The 16,554-nt window shown below is 39.8% G+C and overlaps 1 protein-coding gene and 1 long non-coding RNA gene across 2 annotated transcripts in view; one reads left to right on the forward strand and one right to left on the reverse strand.

Annotated features, from left to right (window-relative positions):
* The window catches only part of GPC6 (glypican 6), a 1,006,549-nt gene that overhangs the window by 86,290 nt on the left and 903,705 nt on the right, over positions 1-16,554 (forward strand). The window lies entirely within an intron of this gene.
* On the reverse strand, positions 716-15,542 carry LOC123818803. The gene is made up of 3 exons (XR_006785703.1): positions 15,125-15,542; positions 3,137-3,228; positions 716-2,215 (listed from the first exon to the last, which is right to left on the reverse strand). It is a non-coding gene; the product is annotated as an uncharacterized LOC123818803 (long non-coding RNA).

Consider the following 16,554-nt stretch of genomic DNA (forward strand, 5'->3'; position numbering starts at 1 on the left):
GCGTTTAGTTTTCAGTGCATGTTAAACAAGAATTGGTCATAAAGACTCAGGTATGAGCTAGGAATGATAACTCTGGGAAGGTTTTCTTACAAGGTGCTCATCGGTGGCTCAGGGTTCCAGTTTGTACAGCTACTCAGAACTAGCTGACTAGTACCACTCCTGCAGTGACTAATTAGCACGTGCTTTGTGCTTATTCTGTACCAGGCACTGTTCTCAGTGCTTTGCACATATGTGTTGTTAAAATTTCCAAAACAGACCTATTCACTCCTCATTTTACAGAGGAGAAAAACTAAGATACAGGAGATTAAATAATTTCTTCAATGGACATACCTCAAAAATAAAACAATTGAATTGCCATACAATTCAGCAACTCCTGGGTATTTATCTGAAAAAAAAAAAACTAGTTTGAAAAGATATATGCATCCCTCTGTTCATTGTAGCATCATGTACAGTAGCCAAGATATGGAAGTAACCTGGGTGTCCATTATCAGGTGAGTGGATAAAGAAGTTGTGTGTCCAGAATGGAATATCCCTCAGCCATGGGAAAGAATGAAATCTTGCCATTTATAACAACACGGATGGACCTCAAGGGTATTATGATAAATAAGTCAGGCAGAGAAAGACAAATACCATATGATTTTACTTGGAATCTCAAAAAAAATCAAAACAAATGAACAAATAAAAAATAAAATAAAATGGAAAGAGACTCAGAGAAACAGAACAAACTGATGATTGCCCGGGTACGTAGGTGATAAAGGTGAAGGGGAATAAGAGGCACAAACCAACTTCCAGGTAGAAAAAAAGAAAGCCATGGTGATATAGTGTATAGCATAAAGAAAATTGTCAGTATTTTTGTAATGGCATGTAATAGTAACAAATGACTTATTGTTGTGATCCCATTGTAAGGAATATAAATATTGAATCACCATGTTGTACACCCAAAACTGATACTTATGCCACTACACTGTAATAAACTATAATTTGTGTGTGGTCTTGCGGACAGGATATGGTGGAACCTCAGGTGGACCCCAGGTGTTCTGGCTTCCAAGTTGGAGCACTTGAACAAAAGGAACGCTTCAGATCCACTGAAATGACACCAAATGCAGCCCTGGCCTTGAAGGGAGCACACATACCGAGTGCTTGCCTGTCTGATGATTTTTTAAATTTTGTTTTACTTTTCACAAAGGGAACATATTACTTTTATAAATGTAGATTAGGATCAGAGAGTTGAGATTGCCCTTCTGGTCACACTCCCCATGGCTGAAAATGGAGAACAGTTGGAGCAGGAAGAAGGAACATCTCTGGGTTCCATTATCCTTCTCTTTATCATGGGCCTTTCATCTCCCAAAACGCTGCTACTGTAGGCTGCAGCCTCAGACGGGGCAGGCTGCAGCCTCAGAATTCACAGCAGAATTGAACTGCATTCGCCACCCTCAGTAACTGGGGGGTGCCCTGTGGAAAGAACCCACTAACTATTCTTTTTGTTTGTTTTTACTAACTTTAACTTTAATATTTTCATAATATTATGAGGAATACTGATTTTAAGGAAGCTACTGATTATGAGGAAGCTACTGATTGGGATTCATGTTTTCTTTTCCTTTTATACTCTATAAATATAAATCAAGGGTGATTCCGACTGAAGTTATTGTCCCTAGTGAGTTCACATGGACATTATAATTCACCAGTAGCTGATGACTGAGTGGATACAGAGGGAGAATGAAGAGGTAGATTTAAAACATAAATATACCACAGTGATAATTTCTTCAATAAGATATGCATACAACTGAAATTCACAACAGGATACCAGACCAGAATATCAAGAAGTTTGGATTTTTTCTCCATCCCCATGTTTCTCAACTTTTTTTTCTTTTTCTTTCTTTTTTTTTTAAGATTGCATTTATTTATTTTTAGAGAGGGGGGAAGGGAGGGAGAGAGAAAGAAAGAGAGAAGCATTGACTGGAGACCTCTCATGCACACCCTGACTAGGAACCGAACCTGCAATGCAGGTGAACTTGTGCTCTGTGGGGATGACGCCCAACCCACTGAGCCACACTGGTGAGGACTCGGCTTCCTTTTCTGGTTGGCACCCCCATTAAGGCCTCTTACACGGGTCTCAGTCATGTTTCCAGTAGAACTTTCAAACCGCACTTTGGTTTCCAGGCAGTGATTTCTGTCCCAGCTGAAGTTTAGAACATGAAGGTCATTCATCTATATCCTGAAAGGATGAATCACATATTTATGTTCTGGAAAGTGGGCTGAGAAGAAAAATTTGCTACTTTATTAATTAGAGCCCTTTAAATAAGCTTAATCATTTGCTTGTTTGAACTAAAGTCATCTTCCTTAATCACCGTCATTAGTGGCTACCCATGAATGATTATCTCTGAATTTCATAAGCATGTTAGAATTTAATGCATTTTACATTCCCCATTAGGGATTAGATATCATTCAATATTTTACTATACCAATATTTTACTACACCAATGTTTTTTTAAAGCATGAGATTAACTATGGGAATGTGTGACCTCAGTGGCCGAGGGGCACCCTCCTCCCCAGGGGTTCCCATGCTGGCATGGGGGTGGTGCTGGGTGGGCAGAGAGAGGGGTCGGAGGAGCCAGCTGACCACAGTTTGAGCTTCCAGGGGGCTCCAGAGTGAACTTCCCCAAACATGGGAAATGCACAGTCGTCTGCGTTAGTCTTGACCTTTTCCAGTGATGAACAGTTCCTTCACTGTCTTTTGGAAATAGCCCATTCCACTTGGGGATTTATGTGAAAATTCTTCTTTATACCTAGCAGGGTGATTCATTATATTCACTCGTTCCTATTTCTGATATTTGTTCCTTTTCTAGAGGCGGCCTTTTGAATACCGGGAGCCACCTTAGTAGTCCTACTGATCATTCACACGCACACTGGGCCATGCCGCCATGTCCTGTATTCTGAATTTTGGAAATCCCCCATGATCACACTTCTCCTCCTCTATATCTTGCATGTGGAAATAGACATCATATGTTGCAAAGAAACTCCACAGTCATCGTCCATACCATAGCGCCTCTGGTTTACCAGATGCTTGATCTATGTTGACATGTGCTCTTGTTTTATCCTCTGGCAGACACAGAGCTCTCACTGTGTACTGACTTACCATCTTTCTCCTGAATGGACTCGAAGCTCCAGGTAGGCGGTGACCTTGTTCCAACTCATTCAGTGCAGCAGTACTTTTATGGGTCTTATATTCTACTTGAGGAAGACAGGCAAGTTATAAAATTAAATTGAAACAGTAAGACATATCAGGCGAATTTTTATAATGATACAACTCACAGAGCAGTGTGCTCAAGAACGAGAGTGAAGAGGTTATACAGTGGACTGAGAGAAGCCACACAAAATGTGCCTGATTTTAGCAGGTGGGAGGAATGCACAGGTCCCGGGGTGGGAGCAAGCTGGGTGCACTCAGGAACAGCAGGTTTGGTGAGCTGTGGCAGAAGAATGACAGCCTGGACATTCGGGATGAGGTGGGAGACATAAGGGCCTCATCATGAAGTCTTTACGGGTCGTGGCAAGGCGGCTGGGAGAATTTAAAGTGGATTTCTCCTGCTGGGTGGATAGTGGATTCTCGGGACACACAGGTATACTGGGAGACCCACTGGACATGTTGAAAGTGGCTTTAGGAGATACAGACGGTGGCAGGGACCAGTATAGTGACAATGGTCATAAAGAGAGGTGGTTGGATTTGAGATAGGTATTGGATGGGGGATGGCGTGGAAGGAAGAAAGGAAATGAGGATGGCATTTACCATAGAATGTTGAGGAGCTGAGGGAAAACATCTAAATTCTCTTCCTAGAATCATCACTTTTTATATAAATGGATATTTGGCTCATAAGATGATATGCCCACTTTGAGGCATAACTGTACTCTTTTGAGATGTGAGGAAAGTCTTAGAAATCCCTTTCCCCTTATCTATCCTCAACCTTAAGTAGCCTTCTCTTATGTGAGTGCCGAGAAATAATATAGACACTGTTCAGGCCATGAGACACTGAGTTTTTCCTCTCACAGATCTCCCTAACCTTTACTTCATCCATTAAAATATAAATTATCTGACACTTATTATTCCTTAGTTCTGTGAAATAATGACAGCTCTTCTCTCCTACCGGCCAGCATTTGACTGGCACATGAGAAATTTGCTTAGCTTCCCAAACCAGCGCAAGGTTTTACACAGATAAGCCAGTTCTTTTACCTAAGCTGGAACAGTTTGGCTGGCAAACTCAAGGAGACACAGCGTGGGGATCGAGGTGAACACATTCCTTTGGGTTGGCTGGCTCCCACGTACTCTCTGGGCTCACAGAGGGTCCACTCTGTTTGGTTCCTGGCCGGAGACCAGTGAGCCTGTGAGTGCTGGAAGTTCTCGTTTCATATGCCCGGTGCTACATAACGGGTTGAGGGTGCCCTGGATACTCACCAGTAACAAGGTGAATTTGTAGCAATGAAAGTGGCAATTGTTCTAGAACAATCATACCTGCCTGTTACTAGCCAATGCACAAGCCAATGCACTCTTCCTTGCATTTTTCCTTTTTTTTTCATCATGTTGATTTTATAACTCGAAGATGCCATCCTCATTGTCTTTAAGCTACCTAGCCCAGCATACAAACCTTCATAGTGACTTGCCAGGACTTCCCATAGAATTATCATCTCTTTGTCTCCAAGAAGAGCTCTCTGTGCTAAGTTGAACTAGACAACTTGAAATTGCCTCAACATACCCCTTGTTTCTGCCCTTTTCACCTTTGCTTCTAGGGTTCTTTCTGTTTAGAAGTATCTTTTCGCCCCCTTCATCTCTGACTGTCACAAATTACACACGTTTCAAAGGCCTGCCTAATGCTCCACCCTTCGTTCATCCAGTGATTTGTTTGTTCCTCCCTTTTGATATTTGACCCCTTGCCCTAACCATACATCTTAAGGGTTTTATTGCCTCTTCCCTGTATACTTTTCAAATGCTTTCTGGTGCCCGCAGTGCCTTGCACAGACGATGTTGCCAATTAGGATTTGATGACGTTTACTGAATTTTCACTAACTGCAGTCAGTCTGATGACAAGCAACAGAAAGAAAATCATCTCAGGGCAGAGTTTTGAAATAACCAGGCTTGAGGCCAACTTCGCAGTTCCCCTTCCCACCTGTCAGGGATAACGCTGTGGTGAAGACTGCAAACTTTTCACCTTTGTTGATCTGTGTTTAAAGTGGCCCAGCCAGTTTGTTTTCTTGGTGAAAAGTGAGTGCAAAGAGGAGAATGCCCTGCAGAGGGGGCTGGGCTGGGGAGGGGCCAGGGGCACCTGCAGCGGAGCTGCCATTAGAGAGCCCGATGGACAGGGCGTGAGTTCTCTTGGATTAGATGGGTCCCCTTTGAAGTCTCCCAAGCCTGCCAGGTCTTTGCTTCCTTAAGGCCCCCGAGGAAAGCCAGTTCTTCCAAGATGAGCCCGGCAGTCCCCACTTTCCAGGTCTCTGGCTTCATCAGTAAAGTAGGTTACATCTTTCTGAGCTCCGTTACCTCCTCCATAACCTTCCCGGCTTGATCCATATTGTGGCTTATTCATTACAGAGCCTGCCCCATCCATTGCTGGCTCTGCTCCCACTGCCTATTCCCACTCCTGAATGGGACCATTTAATTCAGTAATTGCCAGGCCTGTAAAAGCCTGACAACCTCTAAGCCGTTTTGTGTGGTGTTTTCACCTCATTGCTCTTCTGGGTGCCACCAGTGACTTTGAACGGAATGAGCCAAGTAACCCACAGCATCACTCAGAATTATTAATGAATTGTCACCTTTGCTTTCTAAGTGCTAATGATTAACTGACTTATTTCATAAGCCGATCTTCTAGGCATTTGGGAAAAGTTGTAAAGTCCTTGTTTTATACCAGCAGCAGCATCTTTAAAGCGGAGTGTGCAGTGCATATAGGCCATCCCATTATATTTATTTTGATATCACGCCTCTTTATTCCTATTTTTTAAATATACATGAACATTTGCATAGTAGGATACTATGCAATATAGTTTATAAAAAATGCATTCATCGATGTTACATGCTCAGGTGATTTCACTGATAGGGATGGATGATCAGAATGTTTGGGGACCATTGGTCTGCAGAGCATTGAGTCTGGCGTCAGACCTGGACTCCCAGCTGTTTGTCCTAACCCTTTACTAATGGTGTGACCTTGCACCAGCTGTTTAGCCTCCTTGGGTCCTATGTCCTTACTCTCGAATTGAAAGCAAACCCATTTCGTGGGGTTGTTGAGAGAAGATCAGTGAGGTAATGTGTGTGAACGAGTTAGCAAGTCCACAGCATAGAGTGTGTACTCATTACTATGGTTATTCATAGTCATCATTGATGCTGTTACTGCTCACGTTGTTATTTTGCCCTCTTGTCCTAGCATTTCACCACTGTTGTATATCAGAGGAACTGAGCCTATTCCGCGCATCAAATCATTAAAAAGCATCTCATACCAAACACATTAAAAATGTGAACATATTAAAATTGGAATTTTAAAGACTACCTACACACATCCCCCTAAAATTAATAGTATATATAGGTTTATAATATATTTGCATAGCTTTTCCAAGAAAGGGAGCAAAAGTAATTCACTGAAGCTTTAAAAAACACTGAATCCTTACTACATTCAATAGGGCCATTTTGTTGGTAAAATTAGGTCATGATGAATTTTCTGTGGTATTTTAGAAATTAAACTCTTTTGGATAATATGTATCATAAGCCAACCTTTTGAATGTTGCCACACCATGCACAGTTTTAAAGTGATATACCAGGAGAAGACATTTAAAAGAATGAATCACTTACGGTACATTCATCTCGTATGTTCACTGAGATCTGAGAATGTCAGAGAATTCTTCAGTGAGGTAAAGGAAAGTTCAACATAGTTTGCAAGACTGGTTCACGTGGAATTTATAAGAATGGACTGACCAGCATGCCCTTTTAAAATTCCATAGTTAATCTCTTTATTGAAAGCTGCTGGTCTCTTTGATTAAGGAACCCTTATGGGATGGTTGCTTTCAGTGTCATACAAATGAAGCTGAATTGTTGCTAAGTAAATCACTGTAGATCAAAGTGCTTTGTGGTCAGAGTACTGCAGTTAATTTTTTTTTCATTAAGTTTTAAAGAGAAGGTGAAGGGTTGAAGAATGAAACACACCCAATTTGACATCTGCAATGTCCATTTACATTCATGCACTTCTTTTAAGGATCTAATCGGAGCAATTGGGCAGGTAGTGCAGGAAAGCATAAACGCATAAACGTAAAGCTAAGTCAATTAATAATTGTTTCCTATTTCTAATTGCCCGGATCCTGCCTAACCTTTAAGAAATCAGGAGGCATGTGGACAAGATTCAGGTATACCCAGTGAAACAGAAGAGGCTCCTCTGTTGGCTTGTCCGTGGTGTAAAATCCCTGTTGTCATAGTGCCCTCCACACTCAGTGTACGTAGGACCATTAAGTGACAGTAAGGTACCCTGTGACTGTAGGGGTACTAAGGAATGATGTGGTACCTTTTGTGCCCTCCCTGAAGAGTAGAGCATGTATCTTTTTCCTCTTTATTGTCCAGTGCCGGAAGTAGTGTATGAGTGGGTTTGGATGGATTAAATAAAATACAGGGATGTATGTTTTGCTGGATGAGGATAACAGTGAGGAAAGAAATAAAGGAAAAGGACTGAAACAGTGGACTGAAAAGGAAATTGGACCTAACATAAGAATTCTACATAGGTGTTTGTCTCACAGTGTGATTTTACTTGTTGTGAAAAGTTCAGGCTTTGCTATGTTAAAATGTATTACTGTATAGTATATAGTGTTATGTAGGTATATTTAGTGATACAATAAATGCAGCTTTGGGAAGGACTCGTGTTTTTCCATATGCATTTCAGTATTGTCCAGGACAGGTGCTAAAAAAAAGACACATTTTATAACGCTCATTTGACATACTAGTAAGTCATGATCTTGACTTCAGATATGAAAATCAACAAATACATACTAACTATCTCATTTGAGGCCATAATAAAAACCAGAGTGCAACTTAGAAAGGAAAACCCATAAAACTGGCAATCGTTCTAGTGCTTTGGCTAGAAACCTGCAGCCTGCCTCACAGAAGCAGGATAACTCCATTATTGATCATTGATTTTTTTCCTGTAGCTGATCAACACTACTGTTCTATTTCTGTAACCGTACTACATGATTACCATTGCTGATACCATCAGTTTATCCACTTGGTTGACTAGACATAGATGAATGATAATGGTAATTTATTATCCTATTTTTTTCCTGCTGGTGGTAAATGCAGTTTCTAAAAAGGGACAAAATGACATCGATAGCAAATATTCTCTTGGTGATACTACCTTTGAATGTGTGTGAGACAGCATTTACAGAAGCCTCAAATGAATGAAAGAAGAATTCACATCAAGTTTTTAGGAAAATGTGTGTGAACAACGTGAGTTCTTTAATACCTAACTAATCTAGGAAATGGCCTTGTGTTGCATTAGGCAAATAGCTGACCTGTGTGTGGACTCATTTATGCTGACACAGCTGGGTCAGAAAGAAATAACTATATCGTACTTAACCATCTTCAAGTTCCGTGGTGACATATTTTTTAAGTTTAGTTGCCCTCCTGAGTTTTCAAGGTATTGCAGAGGCATTAAAAAATACCCTGTAATGTGAATGCTCATTGCTGCCACAGAACATGTGGTGGGAGAAAGGGTTTTAGCACTGGTTTCGGTGTTAACGTGATCATAAAACGCACATTTCATCATGTGTGGGATGAGGGACAATGTTTACCGAATACTGGGGGTGTCCCAGCGTACAGTCTGGTGCTCCCCCATACCAGTGGCCACCCTAATAAAAGTGCTGCCAGGATTTCCTTTCTTCTACGACTTCTTTTTCTTTTTTTAATGATGCACTTGAATTGTGTCCTGCAGCCTGGAACCTTTGATCTTTATTTTTCAGTTCTGTGATCCTAACACAGGCCCCCTGATGCACTTCGGGCTCCCCCAGAGAGAGATGATTAGATGAAAGTCGTAAACGCTCCAAGGGACTGAGTCCTACCAGAAACCTGGTGGGAGGACCGCAGGGCAGCCTTTCCGGGGCTTTCATGAAACCAGCCACACGGAGATCAGCGCACAAGAGCAAGGTCCCACGCATACACCAGTGTGGGGAGAGGGCTCCGCTCTTCTCTTCAGGGTGCGCACCGCCCTCGCCCAGCAAAGGTTCCGAGACACCCTGCCCTTGTGAAATCCTTGGACTGTTCAATCCAGGCTTTGCTCAACTTCTTCAACCATGAAATTGCTGTGTTTTTTTCTTTTGTTTTTCCTAATGCTTTGTCATATAAATTGGTGAACTCTCTCCTGTGAATGACACAAAAAGGAAAATGGGTTGTGAGCCCAGGAAGGTGAACCAAGAGTTCCAGTGGTGTATTCTTCAGTTCGAAGGTACTGATGGGCCAACCGGAGAAGTCTGTCGTTTGTTCTTCTGGTTGCCAGTAAATATAAAATCTCAACATCATTAGAGCCAGGCCATTGTAAGCTAAAGAAAGTTAAGTTTGAGAATGAAAAAAAAAATCCCCCTTTGAATGTTTTCTCAAGCAAATGGTGAACTTTTGTCTTTTGGATCCTGCTGGCATCTTCCTTGCATTATTTATTTCTTGGGAAAGATTTTGCTCACAGAAGCAGAGCATGAGGCTAACGGTGACCCTACCTTTGATTAAAGTGTCAGACATTGCAAATTATCAATGCTGGTATTCATATGATTGGATGCATTTTTGCCCTGTGGCACCCAGAAACAATTTCAGAAACCAAAACTGCTCCTTCCATTCCTGGACAAAGCATTTTAGGAACTATTTTGTCTTGTAGTGATATTTTTGATAGACTACAAAATATATAAAGTTAAAACCAGATCTTGGTTGGATAAAACATTCTGTCATGCTAACTTCTCATTCTTCTTGCAGCAAAGGAAGCCCATAGAAATTTAATGAACAGAAGCTGGAATCACATTTCTTCTTGATTTGGTCTTTTATTTTCTCCCCTAGGCTTAGTATAAATGAGTATAGTTGCAACCACAGGGGGATTTTTTTTCCTCTGTAGAGAATATGTAGGTCACTAATGCCACTGTTTTGTGTCTGAAATGACATTCAGCTTGAATATGCTTCCAGTCAGTCACCATCAAAGCACCAGCCTCAGTTCTGCAGTGACCGAGTCCTTGGTGGGACAATGTGCTGAGATAGGACCTGACATCTGCTGTGTATGATACTCCTCACGTTGAGATAGTTTAGAAGAGAAATGAATCAAGTCCTAGCTAATGGGCATTAATAATTGTTCTCAATTTAGGAGATGATTTAAGTCATTGGAGTCTTTGGCCAGAATTTAGGGAGTGTCTTGATCTTTGCAGTCTTCCAGAACATATTACGGGTTTTCCCCGCATAAAAGTTACTAAATTGTGCCACTGACAAATACGATATGAAGGCGATTTTCAAGGATCTGTCCTGCTTTAAATGCTAATTAGTTTCAGAAAAAATGGATTTTGCTTTATGCACAAAAGAACCTTATTCATTAAATAGATTGGTTCTTTCTCTGCAGGCTACACTAAATGTTGAATATGAAAATGTGTAATGCCTTAGAAAAACATTTAGGATGATTATTTTAAATTAAATTCTGTGTATGACTAATTTGCCATGCAGACTATTTATGCTGATACATTTGATCTGGAAAAATGCCAAAGTTTAAAAAACATGTTTAGAAAGTTTCAGTTAAATACTTTGCTATGTACCAATCTTCTAAGAATACTTACATTACTACCAAAAGATGCTTTATTACTTTGTACAGAAAAAAAAAAATAATTTAAATTGAGTGGCTTTTCTCATCTTAGTATTAATGTCCCTTTAATTGGACAGCAGTTTTAATTTTTCCTCCTTCATATTAATATATTGCAAATATTTTAATGCCAAAATCAAAGGTGACTTGAACTCTAATATAAAATAAATATTAATTAGTGAATGGAATTGAATAACCATTAGATGAGTATATAATTTATGTCAGTTATTGGGTTAAATGCTAACTGATTGAAAAAATGCTAACTAGTATTTTATTATGATTTTATATGCTATAGTGTTTTTACTTTTTCTTTCTCTTAATTTTTATGGCAAGCTTATGAGATAGTGTTCATTTTAATTGACATTTTATAGTTGAGGAAATAGGCTGAGTCCAGTGAACTAGAACAGAAGTGTAAAATATAATTGATTCATTTTTTGTTTAAAAGAAAATAAACCCTCAAATGTCTTAATAACTATGGCACAATTAAACATTTTTGGTAAAGTTTCTAAACTACACTGTTATGTAATTCCAAATGGGTTGACCTATCCTATTTTTTAACATAGGTTAAAACATGGCTCTGGACCTTAGAATCTAAAATAGTTCATGACCTTCAGAATTGTACCAGTTAATGTCTCCTGTAATCCATACTAATTACACCTGCATTGTACAATATTTTGTATTAAGACCCAGAGAACCTCAAGTATTTTGAAAAATATTTATGCGTTTTGGCTTTAAACCTCATGAGAAAGGCGAAAACAGTACTGAAGATGTGTGCCCACCTTCACACCGTGACATCGCGGTGACTTTAAGTGAATTCATCAGGTCAGAGATTTTCAAATGGCGGCCGCAGAATTTTTATAATATGCAACACCTGACTATTTAGTCAGGGCCACGGACCTCTTTTCTCTTAGATATCAAATTAAAAAAAAATGACAATAGCCAGCACAATAGTCGCCCAGTGTAAATGAATCAAAATTGTACCTATTTTTTGTCAGATAGGCAAAAAATAGTATATATTTTTGGTGTGTGGCAGAATTTGAGTAATTAGTTTATGTGTGCCATGAGATGAAAAAGTTGCAAATTGCTACATTAGATGAGAGGTGCCCCGCTGATTTGTGAGTTGTGTTTACTATTTTCTGTATATTGCTTTTCAGGCGAAGACACAAAATAGCATGCATAGACATACATTTGCAGAGGCACAAATAGAGAGCAGTAAATGAAGTTGAAAATGTCGCTAAGCCCTGGAAATTGGGATCAAGAACTTCTTTGTGATAAAGTAAAACATAACAGTGATAAACGTACGCCTTAATGGAATTTTGGGTAGCAGCAAAATTGCGTATAATATAGAAAGTAAAAAGACATTTTCTATAATAAAACCATGTTATTATACCTTCAAAAATTCAGTGCAACTATGTTAAGCCAATCTAAAAAGACAGCAGGTGTCATTCCCAATGAGAAAGCTATCAGTTTCACTGTGTTCAAAATCGGGGTCACAGTTAAATAAACTAATATTATCATAGTCTCAGTGATTAATATCTCAGGCATTTTGATATAAAAATATAAGGTGAATCATGATATGTAATATAATAGAGTGTTTGTAAGACAATATTTTTGAAACATTTTTGCAAACATGTAAAGTGGATGATCACTATAAAAAAAGTGGTTGTTTTCAAGTGACTTCCTTAGACATGTTTTACTAGTTAAAAGATTGTTGTTATCCACATTAACTTTTTTTCTGAAACCTTGTGTGTGTACATTTAGGTGACATTAACCAATTTTCCATTTCATACTTCACAGCCGTCTGATTCAAAGAACATCCATTTTAAAGTCAGGCTGTGGAATCATAGATCCATGAGACGTTTGCAGATAGAGACACCAAGCAATACACCAAGTATTGCTCTGACGGCCCATGGCTGGTGTGTAGGTTCCCAGCCTTGAGAAACACCAAGCCACGGCATTATCTCTGTTCAACCCCGAATTACCAAGTGCACCTCACGGAATTAGTATTCATTCTCTGGATTTACATTTGCCAAGTTCCTTTTTTAAGAACACTAGTTGTATATATACATTTTTATAGACATTAAGAGACCTGGGTTTATTTCTGGGCTCTCTATTTTGTTCCACTAGTCTATGTGTCTGTTTTTATGCCAGTACCAGGCTGTTTTGATTACAGTGGCCTTGTAACACAGTTTGATATCAGGTATTGTGGTCCTTCCTGCTTTGTTCTTCTTTCTCAGAATTGCTACAGCCATTTGGGGTTGTTTATGGTTCTGTATAAATTTCTGAAATGTTTGTTCTATATCTGTGAAATATGTCATTGGTACTTTAAGAGGAATTGCATTGAATCTATAAGTCGCTTTGGGTAGTATGGCCATTTTGATGATGTTAATTCTTCTTATCCATGAGCATGGTACATGCTTCCATTTGTTTGTGTCTTCCTTGATTTCTCTCTTCAATGTTGTGTAGTTTTCTGAGTACAGGTCTTTTACCTCCTTCATTAGGTTTAGTCCTAGGTACTTTATTTTTCTTGTTGCTGTATCAAATGGGATTTTTTTCCTGATTTCTGTTTCTGATATTTCATTGTTGGTGTAAAAAAATGGTTTTGATTTCTGAATATTGACTTTCTATCCTGCTGTTTTTCCAAATTCATTTATTAGGTTGAGCAGTTATTTGGTGGAGTCTGTAGGATTTTCTGTGTACACTGTCATGTCATCTGCAAACAATGACAGTTTAATTCTTCCTTTCCAATTTGGATGCCTTTTATTTCTTTTTCTTATCTGATTGCTATAGCTAGGACTTCTAGTACTATGTTGAATAGGAGTGGTGAAAGCAAGCATTCTTGTCTTGTTCTTGATCTTAGTGGGAAAGCTCTAAGTTTTTGCCCACAATGGAATTCTACACAGCAGAGAGAAAGATGGAGCTCCTACCCTTTGCAACAGCATGGATGGAACTGGAGAGCATTATGCTAAGTGAAATAAGCCAGGCTGTAAGGGACAAATGCCATATGATCTCACCTTTAACTGGAACATAATCAACAAAAGAAAAAAGCAAACAAAATACAACCAGAGACATTGAAATTAAGAACAATCTAATAATAGCCAGAGGGGAGGCAGGAGGGGACAGTGGGGAGAAGGACTTTCAGGAACAACTATAAAGCACACATGGACAAAATCAAGGGGGAGGGTGGAAGCAAGGGAGGGAGGGAGGTTTGGATGGGGTGGGGGGAGTGGTGGGGAGAAAATGCAGACAACTGTAATTGAACAACAATAAAGTAATTAAAAAATACAGTGATAATATCACATTTGCTTAGCATCTTTAGTCTGAATATCTCATTGTACTGTAGACATATTAATAATTTTAATACAATATCTGATGTGGAAAAAAAAGAAATGAAGACAAATAATATGCAATTATTTTCCTCAGTCCTGTTCAATACTTTTTTTCAAACATATATCTCTCAGACAACTAAAGTTGATAGTGTTAGAAACTCATTGCACCTCAAAAACTTACTTTTGTTTGTTCCTCACATTTACCATATGACCCAGAAATTCCCCTCCTTGGTGCCTACCTGAAAGAGAGGAAAACGGGCACTCAAACACGCACATGCACACACGTGTCCGTAAAGCCCAGCTTGCAATAGCCAATGTGGAAACAACCTAGATGTTCGTCATCATACTATGGATAAAGCCATTTGAGACAGCCATTCAGTGGAATATTACTTGGCTCTAAGAAGGATGAAGTGCTGATTGATGCTACAATGTGGATGAACCTCGAAAAGATTGTGCTAAATGAATGAAGCCAGACACAAAAGGTGACATATTATGATTCCATTCATATGAAATATCTAGAATAATTAAATTCATAAGGACAGAAAGCCGAAGGTGGGGGTAGCTAAGGGTTGGGGGGAGTGGAAAGTGGGCAGTGACTGCTTAATGGGCACGTGACTTTTAAGATGCTGAAAGTATTTTCAAACTAGATAGAGGTGGTGGTTGTACAATATAGTGAATGTACTTACTAAATGCCACTGAATTGTTCACTTTAACACAGCTAAGGTTATGTTATATGAACTTCACCTCAGATGGTTTGTATAAACAACGGGTGTGGCAGTGTTGCAACACAATTTTATTTAGGAAAACTTTTTGTCTTTAAAACTGACCTCTTTGCAGTTAACAAATTAATAGTATAGTGCAGTATTGGAAATTATTTAGATTTTGCTAATTTGCAATTTTTTAAGTGCCTCACGTTTCAAACAACTGAAAGACTATCCAGCTTAGTGAATGCTGACAGCTTACCTTTGCACACTCTTTCAGTCCGAACAGAAGTCCTTGCACTGGGAGCCTCCTCCATGAGATGTTCCACGGTTGGCACAAGCTCTCTGCACATGCGTGTTTCCTCTTGCACGTTTACTCTTCGGGGGACTGAGCCAGGTTCTTCCTGTATTATCTAATGTATTCCTCAAAACAGCTCAGTGAAACTTCGCTGTTTTACGCATTTCCTAGTCGAGGAAACAAGGGTTCTACTTGCTTGGTCTGGGACTGGTAGCAAAGCTCGTTCTGTAAGGGTTCAGCAGCTTTTCCCTGACCAGCCACATCCCACAATGATGAGTTCTTCCCAACGGAGGCATGGCCCTTCCCTCTAGCCCAGCAGACGCAAAGGGAAAAACAAATGATGTCTTTAGGATTAAAAGTGTTTGTTACTGAGTTTGCTAAAAGTGCCATGCCAAAATTCATTCAGTGGCATGTTTATGAGTATATTACAGTCTCATTATGTAATTAAAGCATTAAATATTCAGGAACTCGACAAAAATGATATGCTAAAATATGTGCCCATGAATGTCTTTTAAAATTAACCCATTTACATCATATTCCAAAGTACATTCTTTTATTCAATCAATATTTATCGAGTGACTAAGATACTGATTAACAAAGTCCCGGCCTTTGGTGGAAAGCTCAGCTCTGAGAAGACACAGGATAAACAAATACTTGTAGGCTTTCGAGTAGCGGTGAGTGTTAAGGAGACAACTGTAGTGAGGTGAGAGCTGGAAGGCGCATGTGTACGCGCCTGTGCGTGCTCTGTGTCCAGCTTTATGGAGTGCAGTCAGGGCAGGTCTCACTGAGGAAGGACTGACCACAGACACAAAGGGAGTAACAGGTAGTTCATGTGGCTGTGAGTGGAAAGAATGTTTCAGGTATAGGGAACATCCTATTCAATTGGCCTGAGGTAGGGGTGTGTGTGATATTTTTGAAAGTCTGCAGGAGACCAGTGTGACCGGATCGGAGTGAGGGACTGAAGAGTGGAAGGAGCTGAGTCCGTAGAGGTGAAAAGGTGGCAGATTTTGCAGAAATATGAGGGCCTGGTAAGACCTTTACAATGTATTCTAGCTGATGTAGCAAGCCTCCAGAGGGTTGAGCAGGGGACAGTCCTAATCAGGTTTATGTCATACATATGATTGCTTCCATTGTCGTGTGATGGGAAAGTTATGGGTGGCAGGGCAGAGATGGAATAAAGCGGACCATTAAAAAGGATCTTGCAGTAGTCTCTAGCTCCTTTCTCTTTTAAAAAATGATATTTTAGAGAGAGGAAAGAAGGGAGAAAGAGAGAAAAAAACATCAATCAGTTGCTTCTGGTACATGCCCTGACCAGGGATCGAACCTGCCAACTTTCTGGTGTACAGGATGATGCTCCAACCAACTGTGAGCCACGCAGCCAGGGCCCCCTTCCC

This window comes from Phyllostomus hastatus, unplaced genomic scaffold (genome assembly GCF_019186645.2).
Source record: "Phyllostomus hastatus isolate PE091 unplaced genomic scaffold, TTU_PhHast_1.1 phas_contig_29, whole genome shotgun sequence".
NCBI classification, from domain to species: domain Eukaryota; kingdom Metazoa; phylum Chordata; class Mammalia; order Chiroptera; family Phyllostomidae; genus Phyllostomus; species Phyllostomus hastatus.